A 12,597-nucleotide genomic window follows, 5' to 3' on the forward strand; every position below is an offset into this window, starting at 1 on the left:
TCACAATAGTGCTAATAGGTGGAACACAAATGTTCATCCACAACTAAGTGGATAAAACGAAATGTGGTGTATACATACAATGGAATATTATTTGGTTTTACAAAGATTGATATCATGTCACATGCTATAACATGGATGAACCTTGAGGGCATCATGCTAAATGAAATAAATCAGTCACAAAAGACAACTACTGTATGTATGTTTCCAATTATATTAAGTGTTTAATGTAGTCAAAATCATAGAACAAATGTAGAATGGTGGTTGTCAGGAGCTGGGAGAAAGGGGAGATGGGGAGTTGTTTAATGGATATTGAGTTTCCGTTCTGCAAGCTGAAAAATTTCATCCAAAAGAATAAAATATATAGGAATAAACCTACCTAAGGAAACAAAAGAGCTATATCCTGAAAACTATAACATGCTGATGAAAGAAACTGAAGATGACACAAACAGATGGAAAGATGGAAAAATCAATGTTCTTGGACTGGAAGAATCAATATTGTCAAAATAACTGTACTACCCAAGGCAATCTACAGATTCAATGCAATCCCTATCAAATTATGAATGGAATTTTTCACAGTACTAGAATAAAAAATTTAAATTTGTATGGAAACACAAAAGACCCTGAATAGTCAAAGCAATCTTGACAAAGAAAAATGGAGCTGGTGGAATCAGGCTCCCTGACTTCAGACTATACTACAAAGCTACAGTCATCAAGACAGTATGGTACTGCTGCAGAAACAGAAATATAGATCAATGGAACAGGATGGAAAGCACAGAAATAAACTCACACACAGATATGGTCACCTAATCTATGACAAAGGAGGCAAGAATATACAATGGAGAAAAGACAGTCTCTTCAAAAAGTGGTGCTGGGAAAACTGGACAGCTATATGTAAAAGAGTAAAATTAGATCATTCTCTAATACGATACACAAAAAATAAACTCAAAATTGATCAAAGACCTAAATGTAAGTCCAGACACTATGAAACTCATAGAGGAAAACATAGGCAGAACATTCTCTGTCATAAATTGCAGCAATATATTTTTGGATCCACCTCCTAGAGTAATGAAAATAAACAAATGGGACCTAATTAAACTTAAAACCTTTTGCACAGCAAAGGAAACCATAAACAAAACAGATGACAACCTAAAGAATGGGAGAAAATATTTGCAAATGAAGCAACTGACAAGGGATTAATCTCCAAAATATACAAACAGTTCATCAAAAAAATCTGATAAAAAATGGGCAGAAGATATAAAAATGTATTTCTCCAAAGAAGACATAGAGATGGTCAAGAGGCACATGAAAAGGTGTTCAACTTTGCTAATTATTAGAGAAATGCTAATCAAAACTAAAATGAAGTATCATATTATACCAGTCAGAATGGCCAACATCAAAAAATCTACAAACAGTAAATGATGGTGAAGGTGTGGAGAAAAAGGAACCATCCTTCAATGTTGGTGGGAATGTAGATTGATACAACCACTATGGAGAACAGTATGCAGGTTCCTTAAAAAACTGATAATAGAGCTACCGTATGATCTCCCAATCCCACTCCTGGGCATATATCTGGAGAAAAACATATGAAAAAATAAATGTACCATGATTTCATAGCAGCACTATTTACAATAAGCAAGACATGGAAGCGATGAATGGATAAAGAAGATGTGGTATAGATGTATAATGGAATATTACTCAGCCTTAAAAAAGAAGGAAAAAGTGCCATGCAGCAACATGGATGGACATGGCGATTATCAAACTAAGTGAAGTAAGCCAGACAGAGAAAGACAAATATCACATAGTATCACTTATATGTGGAATCTAAAAAAAGGATACAACTGAACTTATTTACAAAACAAATAGACTTATAGGCATAGAAAACAAACTTATGGTTACCAAAGGGGAATGGTGGGGAGAGGGATAAATTAGGAGTTTGGGATTAAATTATACATATTTCTATATATATAAAATTGACAACAAACAAGGGCCTATTATATAGCACAGGAAACTATAATCAATATCTTGTAATAACCTATAAGGGAAGATAATTCCAAAAAATTATATATATATAACTGAATCACTTTGCTTTACATCTGAAACTAACACAACATTGTAAATCAACTATATTTCAATAAAAAAATTTTTAAAATGGTCTGGAGATTCATTGCATAACAATATGAATATATTTAACAGTTCTGGGCTATACAGCTTAAAATATTTATGATGGTAAATTTTTTGTGTTATTACCACAATTAAAAATTACAAAATTAAGGACTTAGTAAAAGGAACTAAATATACTTCTGAAAAGAGGTGTATGCACTTTGAAATCAAGGAGAATTATTTTTTTTTAAAAAAAATTCATTTTATATTGGAGTATAGTTGATTAACTATGTTGTATTAGTTTCAGGTGTAGAGCAAAGTGATTCAGTTACACATATACATGTATCTATTATTTTTCAAATTCTTTTCCCAATTAGGTTATTACAGAGTATTGAGCAGAGTTCCCTGTGCTATACAGTAGGTCCTTGTTGGTTATCTATTTTTAAATATAGCACTGTGTACATGTCAATCCCAAACTCCCAATCTATCCCTCCCCCCGACCTTTCCCTCCTGGTAACCATAAGTTCGTTCTCTAATTCAGTGAGTCTCTTTCTGTTTTGTAAATAAATTTGTTTGTATCACGTTTTTAGATTCTACTTATAAGTGATATTATATATTTGTCTTTGTCTGACTTAATTCACCTAGTATGATAATCTCCAGGTCCATCCATGTTGCTGTAAATGGCATTATTTCATTCTTTTTAATGATTGAGTAATATTCCATTGTATATATGTACCACATCTTCTTTATCCATTCTCTGTTGATGGACATTTAGGTTACTTCCATGTCTTGGCTATTGTAAACAGCACTGCAATGAACATTGGGGTGCATGCATCCTTTCAAACCATGTTTTTCTCTGGATATATGCCCAGGAGTGGGACTGCTGGATCATATGGTAGCTCTTTTTTAGTTTTTTAAGGAACTTGCATACTGTTTTCCATAGTGACTGTACCAATTTACATTCCCACAAACAGTGTAGGAGGGTTCCCTTTTCTCTGCACACTCAACGAGAATTATTCTTAACAAATATTGTATTCATCCAAAAGGAGATTATGTTAAAGACATTTAAAAATTTGGAGTTATAATATTCATTAAGAGGAGTAAAAAGTAGCTGACAAAAAGTGAATAGAACATTAAAAGTATGTGTAATATTGGATTTTAAAGTTTAGAATGTGTTACATAAAGTTCTTTTTATTATTGCAGAGCAAATTTCTCTTTTTATTTTCCCTTCCATGGAGAAAAAAATGCACATAATTATGCCTATATATTTATTTGACTGTAATTATAACTTCTATAAGACTATTAGAAAATTTATGCTTAAGTTTAGAGGGGAGTTTTTGAAAGTGATATCTGCTTACTGAAACAAAGAAGAAACCCAAAATGTTTAATGTATAATGTAATATATATATATATTCCTATTAACTCACTTCCCTGAGTTTTAATAATCATCATAGAATGAGAATATGGAATAAGCCTCTAATTCACTGCAAGGATGTTTAAATGGATTTTTAAAGTGTAGTTTTAGTTTACTGTGTCTTATAGTTGCAAATCCAGCAAATCTGTTCACTTGAAATTAAGTAAAAATACTTTTTATCACTTGTATATAATTTACTCGTTGGTCAATGCCAAAATGTGGGCAGAATTGAAAGAATGGTTAAAAGTCATGTTTTTTTTCCCCTCAAATGTAAAACAATAGCAGCAAAAGTGATATCCTGACAAAAATTCCAATTTCTTGGATTTAAATTGTTTGTAATTGTTTCCTGACTCACCTTTCATTAATGATATATGTGTATCAAAATATACACAACTTGTCAATCATTTTACATAGTTAACACTATTAGCTGATATCCAGCTAGACATCCCAGACTGTTAATCATAAGTAAACATTTATTGAATAACTATTCAATGTTAAACACTTAGATATTCTTTGGAATTTAAAATAAGACCCTTCCTCTTATCATCAGGAGTGTATAATTTGCACCCTCTTTAGGTACCTTAAAGTTGAGACTGGGTTTCCTCACATCAGCAACATACTGTTAACAGATAGGCTAACACTTACCAAAAGCTGTTTAAAAAGGCAACACTATGTTTGCGGTATTTTCAGTCTGACTATTAGGAAACCAAAAGATACAATCTGACCCCGACAATCAAATAAAATGGTGGCTAGCAACATTTCCTAATTTATACTTGCAATGACTAGGAAATTTATCTTCTCATGTGGAAAATCACACTCAGTTGGAATGTTTTATGATGCTTCAAAGGGATAGAGTTTCACTTTTTGTGGAAAAATTGCTGTCTTGTAGGTGTTTATATGTTTTATTTCCTATGTTGAAATAGTAATATTATTCATTGAAGGTGGAAAGAGCATTACTATGTCTATAGTTTAAAAGTTCTATTATTAATATGGCCTATATATGTGAAACACAGACTATTTGTGGGCAGAACATGAAATTCTGTCAGTTTCATTCTGAAATCATTGTATTAGTACAGTTCATCTACAAGCTGTCTTAGCTAGAATGAACAAACTGTCCTTAGCTTTGGCTTCGTCTTATTTTTTAAATTCATGTTTCATTGGAGACTATAATGGAATGAAATAACTGGACTTGTCCTGATTACTATTTTGCTTTTAAATAATTTAATACATTTAAACTATGTATTGTTTTTCCTTTTTTCTTTATTTTACTGTGGTAAGAGTACTTAACATGAGACCTACCATCTTAAAATTTTAAGTGCACAATAATGTATTGTTAACTATAGAGACAATGTTGTACAACAGCTCTCTAGAGCATTTTCATATTGCATAACTGAAACTTCATACCCGTTAAACAGCAACTCCGCATCTTCCCCTCCCAGAGGCCCTGGAAACTACCATTCTACTCTGTATTTCTATGAGTTTGACTATTTATATACTTCATATAATGTAATTTTGCAGTATTTGTCCTTTAGTGTCTGGCTTATTTCACTTAGCATGTCCTCTAAGTTCATCCTTGTTGCCTCATGTGGCAAAATTCCCTTCTTTTTAAAAGCCAAATAATATGAAATAGTATTTATATACCACGTTTTCTTTATCCATTCATCCATCAATTGACATTTGGATTGTTTCCATACCTTGGTGATTATGAATAGTGCTGAAATGAACATGGGAGTGCAGATACTTCCTGGAGACACTAATTTTATTTCCTTTGGATATTTACCTAGAAGTGGGATTACTGGATCATATGGTAGTTCTATTTTTAGTTTTTTTTTTTTTTTTTTGAGAAACTTCCACACAGTTTTCTTTAGCAGTTGCATCACTTTGCATTCACACCAACAGTATATAAGGGTTCCAATTTCTCCACATACTCGCCAATACTTATCTTTAAAAAAAATACTAGCCATCCTCAAAGGTGTGAGGTTAACAAAAATTTTAGAAATGGAGACTTGATTGAAATAAAAAGATGTTTATTTCAAGTTTGTTAGGACTGAAGCCCTTGAATTGTATTCCACCAGACTACAAAATAAGGAAGGCTTATAAAGGCAAAAAGCCACAAGGCCACAGTTAGTTACATGAGTTGTTTATCAAGAATTATAACTGGAGCTGGCAAGAAGTGAGGGTGCTTGTGAAGCAAGGATTGGTTGGGGTCTGAAAAGGTTACATAGTTAAAAGGGAAGACATTGAGGCCATAATGTTGCAGCTGGCTGGTGTTGTTCTGAATATGGCTGGTGGTATCCTTAGGCCTGGTACAGTTCAAGGAAAGTTCAAATTCTCAGTGGTACAGAAATGTGTCTGAGATCAGATCCTCAATGGCTACCCAAGTTCATTTTGTGTACCTGAAGTGTGATCACTCCATTATAATTTTAATTTGTCATCATATCTCATTGCAGTTTTGATTTGCATTTTTCTGATGATTAGTGATGTTGAACATCTTTTTACACACCTGCCATCCATTTGTATGTCTTCTTGGAGACATTTTTTTTTTTTTACTCCTTTGACCATTTTAAAATCAGATTATTTGTTATCTGACTGAGGCTATTATTGTTGAGGCTTCTGCTTCAAAGATGACTATCTTGAATGAACACATGGTCAATCCCATGACTAGATAAGGAGCCGGGCCTATCCCCCCAACTCCATACACACCTGAGGTTCCTTTGTTTTAGAGATCATGGTTGATTTAGATAAATGCCCATTGGTGCCACTTGTTTTTATTTTTTTCCTTTTGTCATGCTTTAAATTCCTGCTCTTATGTTTTATTTTTTAAAATTTCTTTGATAAATCATGAAATTTTATTTAAAATTTTTTTTGATAAATTATGAAATGTATTTATATTTCACCTTTTAAAAGCCAGAACATAGCAAATGTCCCTTTCTGGAAACTCATTTTATTAGAAATACATGAAGTGCACTTACTACCAGGAAATCAGTTTCTTAGTACTGCCAGTGAGACCACCATCATCAGTTCCCTCAAATGAAGGTTTTGTCACATTTCCCTCTAAACTTAGACTGAGATGATCTCAATTCAGGGAGGTCTGAGTGAACTTCTTCCAGAAATTACAGTGAAGAAGCTGACCATAACGTTTGGGCCCTCCCAAGCAACAGCACATTAGAAGAAATTACTTTGCCAACAAATGCCCCTGTCTTTCTGGTTCCTGGACATCTGCAGCTCTCAGTGGCAGGTAGGGAGAGGACCACAGTAGCAGTGCACAGGCCCAAAGTGCCAAGTCATTTGCAACCTCAGCCACAGACCAGAAAAAATGTCTGTATTCAGATGAGAGTTCTGACAAGGAAAAGCAAACCTAAATCCAAATGCAATTTGACCAATCAGAGGCTCTACTCCTAGAGATTAGACAGCCCTTAGGCTTGTATTTATCAACATCCATGAAACACGTTGAACTTCAAACTTCTTGGGCTGTCACCAAAGCAAATTTCCAGTAGACAGTTTCCATCACCAACTGCTCACAAGAGTTGTGTTGTGCCTTTTGAACAGTGTGTCTTGTCAGAGACAACAGGCAGTGATACCAGATTTCTCATAAGCTCTCTGCTTTAGAAGGCAGGTGTTCACACACTGACTTACCTGTTGAAACCCAGTTTTATAAGGAAATCATTTGTGATAGAAAAGCAACACTCAGTTTAATCTAAGTTACCAAATAAAAGATGAAAGAACTAGTATCCACTGGAGCCCCCAGATTTCTTCATATTCATTTGAGGACTCCTTTTTGTGCTTCAAGGACAAGAACAGAAGCAGGCCCTCAAATAGAGAGGGAAATATGACTGAGTCTTTTGAAAATATTTCATTAGTTTGAAAATCAGAACTAAAAAGCTATGGCCCTCCCACCTCACTTAGCTGACCCTCCTAGAAATACTTATTTTCACTAAAAATATGTGGTTACACCTCATCCTAAAAAGGCATCATGCAGGCATTTAAGATTGAACCAGTTAATCCTTAGGGTGTGCAGGAATGGTAGGAAAATATCACTAATCAAAACTTCCAGCATCAGAACATGTTAAACCCAGAATATTCACCCCAACAGGACTTGTGAAATGTCTCCTATGATGTATCTTTAGCTTCTGGCAGCTGCTGCCAAGGACCAACTAACAGGAACTTGCACAGTACAGAAGGAGCTCCATCACTGATCAGATGCATTTTGGCCAGAGTGCTCACACCTCAGAGACAAAGAGACGAGACCCTTGTCTCTTTTGTGTTATTCATGACCCAGAAAAGGTCCTGGCTGACTCGGAGGACCTGAGAGATCAACCCTGGACAGGAGGAGCAAACATGAAACAAGGACAGGCAGAGAAGCTGGGTTCCCTTCCAAAGAGGAGGCAGAAGCTCCAGGAAGTGGCTGAGGAGCAATAAAAGATAAGACATGTGACAAATAGGGTGAACAGTAGGGGAAGAGCCCAAAGGAAAGGAGGACTCCGACCAGGGACCTGTTTCCCTGTCAGAAGTAACCCTGTCCTAATACCATGGCTCACTTTCAGGTTTGTTGTACATTTTAGGGTGGATGAGTCACATGTTTCACACTTAACATGAAAGGGAAGCTCTGGAACAAGAGCTGAGAGCAGAGACCACTCACTTGTGGATGACGGAGTGCTGCAGCACCTTGTTCATCATGTCCTCTTCAACGTCTTAATCCACGAAGTGTCAAGTGTTGTTAAATGTTGTTAGAAAACTGGTGCTGGTGCTGGATGTGCTCAATGAAGTTGGGACTGCGGTAGTTGGGGTCTCCCCAGGGCATGGAGGCCCATATTGGACAAACCACAGTTTTGGTGTCCGTGCTATAGGATAACTTGCAGTGTTCTACATAGTCCTTCTTGATTAAAATTCTCAGGACAGTAAGGACAAGGAAAAGTATTACGGTTTGGAACATTCCTTGGCTGAAGTAACGCATCTTTGGTGGTGGCCTTGACACCTTGTATGATGTAATTATGGTATTTGGAACAGGTATCCACGTTCTCCCAGATCTTGGATAGGAAGAAAATTTTAGGGCAGTGATGGCAAGAAGTCTCTGTGCCTTCAATCTGCTGTTCTAGCTCCACGGCTCCAATGCCAAGTGCCAGAGTGCTGGGACACACTCTACACTTTTTTGGCCTCAGACATTCCTGCAGGCAGGAAGAGCAAAGCATGTATCCTCAGGGCACCTGCACCAGTTTCGGGCTTCTAGGCACAAGGGACATGTGAAGCCACCCAGGGGCTGTGCCTCCATCGCAGGCCCTGCCAGCAACACACCACCCTCAGGGTCCTGTGGCTGCACAGCCATCTTGCCTCTGGCAGAGCCCTGCTCTTATGGTTTAAATCCACCAATAAAATGTGAACCTGCAAAACCCTGTAAAAGCAAAACCCAAGGTCAGCCATCTCTCACTCCCTACCCCTGACAACTCTGTATAGCCCCAGGTGTGTCATGTAATTTCCAGGACGTGTAAGTAATACATTTTATCTCTTTCAAAGTTTCCTTATGGATATTCTGCTGAGGACATCTTGCAATCATAAGAACTACGAGGGCCATTGGTTACAACAACAGTGGTTATTGATAGGCTGAGACTGGCACAAAACAGTTAATTTCTAGCTCTCTGGTCTGTTTCATTAATTTTGTTGCCTTTTATGCAGGTACCTTACTTATTTAGTTATGGTACCTTTGCGATATATTTTGAAATCAAGAAATGTGGTGCCTCCAGCTATGTTCTTCTTGCTCAAGCTTGCTTTTTCCTATTCAAATTTCTTATGGTTCCATATGAATTTCAGGATTGTTTTTCCTTTTTCTGTAAAAAAAAAATACCATTGGAATTTGGATTGGGACTACACTGATTACGTAGATCACTCTGAGTAACATGGGCATTTTAATAATATTGTGTCTTCCATTGCATGAACATGAGATGTCTTCGTATTGATTTGTGTATTCTTTAATTTCTTTCATCAAAGTTTTGTAGTTTTCAGTGTACAAGTATTTGCTTCCTTGGTTAAGTTTATTTCCAAGTATTTATTTCTTTTTGATGCTATTGTAAATGGAATGGTTTTCTTAATTTCCCTTTCAAATTGTTTGCTATTAGAGTATAGAAACAACTAACTTTTGTATGTTGATTTTGTAATCCTGCAACTGTACTGAATTCGTTTATTCTAACAGTGTTTTATGGGGGTCTTTAGGGTATGTTACATATGGAATAATGCTGTATGCAACAAAGATAATTTTCTTTCTTTCTTTCTACTTTGGATATTGTTTATTTCTTTTTCTTGTCTAATTGCTCTGACTGGAACTTTCAGTGTCATGTTCAATAAAAGTGGCAAGTCTGGGCATGCTTTCTTTGTTCCTGATTTAGAGCAAACACATTATTTTTTCACCATTGAGTGTGGTGTTAACTCTGGGCTTTTCATATGTGGCCATTGTGTTGAGACAAATTCATTTTACACATAGTGTTTTGAGAGTTATTATTATTAAAGGGTGTTAAATTTTGCCAAATGCTTCTTCTACATCTATCCAGAAAAGCATGTTGCTTTATACTTCATTTTTAAATGTAGTGTATGGCATTAATTATTTGCACATGTTGAACCATCCTTTGCATGCCAGGGATAAATCCCACTTGGTCAAGATATATAAACCTTTTATATTTTTTGGTATTTTTTCAAACTTTATTGAGATATAATTTATATAAACATTGTGTAAATTTAAAATGTATTACATGTTGATTTGATACACATATATTGCAATATGATTACTACTGTAGTGTTAGCTAACATCTCCATCATATCAAGTAATTTCCATATCTTTCACATGGTGAGAACATTTAAGATCTACAGTCTTAGCAAACTTCAAATGTACAGTGGACTATTGTTATCTATAATCACAATGCTGTACGTTAGATCCCCAGAACCTATTCATCATTTACTTAGACATTTGTACACTTTGATTAACATCTTCCTATTCCTGCCACTCCTTAATAACCACCGTTTTACTATTTTTTCTAAGAATTCAGCTTTTTTTAGTGTCCACATGTGATATTATACAGTATTTGTCTTTGTCTGGCTGATTTAACTTAACATTATGTCTCCAAGGACAATCCATATCGTTTCAAATGCAAGATTTCCTTTTTTCTCATGGCTGAATAATATTCCATTAGAAATATTTATCTATTTATTTATAATAATATTCTATCTCTCTCTATATATATACCCCAAACTTTTTGTCTATCATCTGTTGATGGGCACTCAGGTTGTTTTCATATTTTAGCTGTTTTCATTTCCTTCAGATATTTACCAAGATGTGGGATCATATGGTAGTTCTATTTTTAATTTTTTAAGGACCCTCCATATTGTATTCCTAGTGGCTATACCAGTATACATTCTCACCAACAGTGCACTGGATTCCCTTTTATCTACATCTTTGCCAACACTTATGTCTTATCTTTTTGATAATAGCCATTCTAACAGGTGTGAGGTGATATTTCATTGTGGTTTTGATTTGCATTTCCCTAACAATGAGTGATATTGAACGTCTTTTCATGTATCTGTTAGCAACTTATATGTCTTCTTTGAAAAAAAATGTCTATTCAGGTTCTCTTCTCATCTTTTACTTGGATTGTTTGACTTTCTTTCTTACTGAGTTGTTTTCAGGTTATATTTTCATTTTGTTGATGGTTTCTTCTCTTGTGCAGAAGCTTTTTAGTTTGAGGTAGTCCAACTTATTTATTTTTGTCTTGCTTTTTGTGATTTTGCCATTATACAAAAAAGTATTTTCCAAGGCCTATGTAAACAAGCTTTTATCTTATATTTTTTTTTTCAAAGAGTTTTATGGTTTCAGGTCTCACATTTAAGATGTTAATCCACTTTGAGTATTTTTATAAATGATGTAAAATATTGGTCCACTTTTATTTTTCTGTAGGTGGTTATCTAGTTTTCCAAGCACCATTTATTGAAGATACTATATTTTTCCCATTGAGTATTCTTTGCTCCTCTGTCAAACATTATTTTACCATTTATGTGGAGGTGTATTTCTTGGCTCTTGATTCTCATCCCTTGGTCTATATGTCTACTTCTATGGTAGTACCATACTTATTTTATTTGTAATATAGCATGAACTGGGACTGTGATGTCTCCCACTTTGTTCTTTCTGATTATTGTTTTACTTATTTGAGATACTTTGTGGTTCCTTACAAACTTTAGGATTTTTTTTCTATTTCTGTCAAAAATCCATTGGAAACTAGATAAGGATTGCAGTGAATATGTAGATGGCTTTGTTCAGTATGGACATTTTAACAATATTCATTCTCCCAATCCATGAACATGGTATATCTTTCCATTTGTTTGTGTCTTCCTCAATTCCTTTTATCAGAGTCTTGTAGTTTTTAGTGTACAGATGTTTTTACTGTACAGTTTTTCCTTGTTTGGTTAAATGTATTCCAAAGTATTTTATTGTTTTTGAGGCTATAGTAAGTAAAATTGCTTTTATTTCTTTTAAAGGTATTTCATTTTTCATGTATAGAAATGTATAATGTATAGATGTATAATGTATACCCAAATGTATAATGTATACCCAAATGTATAACGTATAGAAACATTGTTAATAATAATTTCTGTATATTGACTTTATATCCTGTAACTTTACTGAATTTGTTGATTAATTCTAATGGATTTTTTAATGGAATCATTAAGATTTCCTATGTATAAATCATATCTGCAAAAAAGACAATTTTACTTGTCCCCCCCTTAAATGTGGATGCCTTTTATTTCTTTATCCTCCCTGATTTCTTTATCTAGGACTTCAAGTATTCCGTTTAATATGTATGATGAAAGTAGGCACTATTGTCTTGTTCCTAATCTTAAAGGAAAATGTTTAAACTTTTTATAATTAAGTATGATGTTGAAAACAATCCCATTTACAATTGCATCAAAAAGAATAAGATAGGTCAGTGTACTTGTCCCCACAGTGAGCCACAGCCACCCCCTGCCTCTGCAGGAGACCCTCCAACACTAGCAGATTAATCCAAAGCTTGATGTAATCGATTTGCAGACCTCTACTCCCCCTGTTG

At 34.8% G+C, this 12,597-nt stretch overlaps 1 pseudogene; it reads right to left on the reverse strand.

Annotated features, from left to right (window-relative positions):
- Nucleotides 1–8,149: 8,149 nt before the first annotated feature.
- On the reverse strand, nt 8,150–8,837 carry LOC103003344 (E3 ubiquitin-protein ligase RNF114-like; annotated as a pseudogene).
- Between the last annotated feature and the right edge of the window lie 3,760 nt (nt 8,838–12,597).

Source organism: Balaenoptera acutorostrata, chromosome X (genome assembly GCF_949987535.1).
Source record: "Balaenoptera acutorostrata chromosome X, mBalAcu1.1, whole genome shotgun sequence".
Taxonomy (NCBI): domain Eukaryota; kingdom Metazoa; phylum Chordata; class Mammalia; order Artiodactyla; family Balaenopteridae; genus Balaenoptera; species Balaenoptera acutorostrata.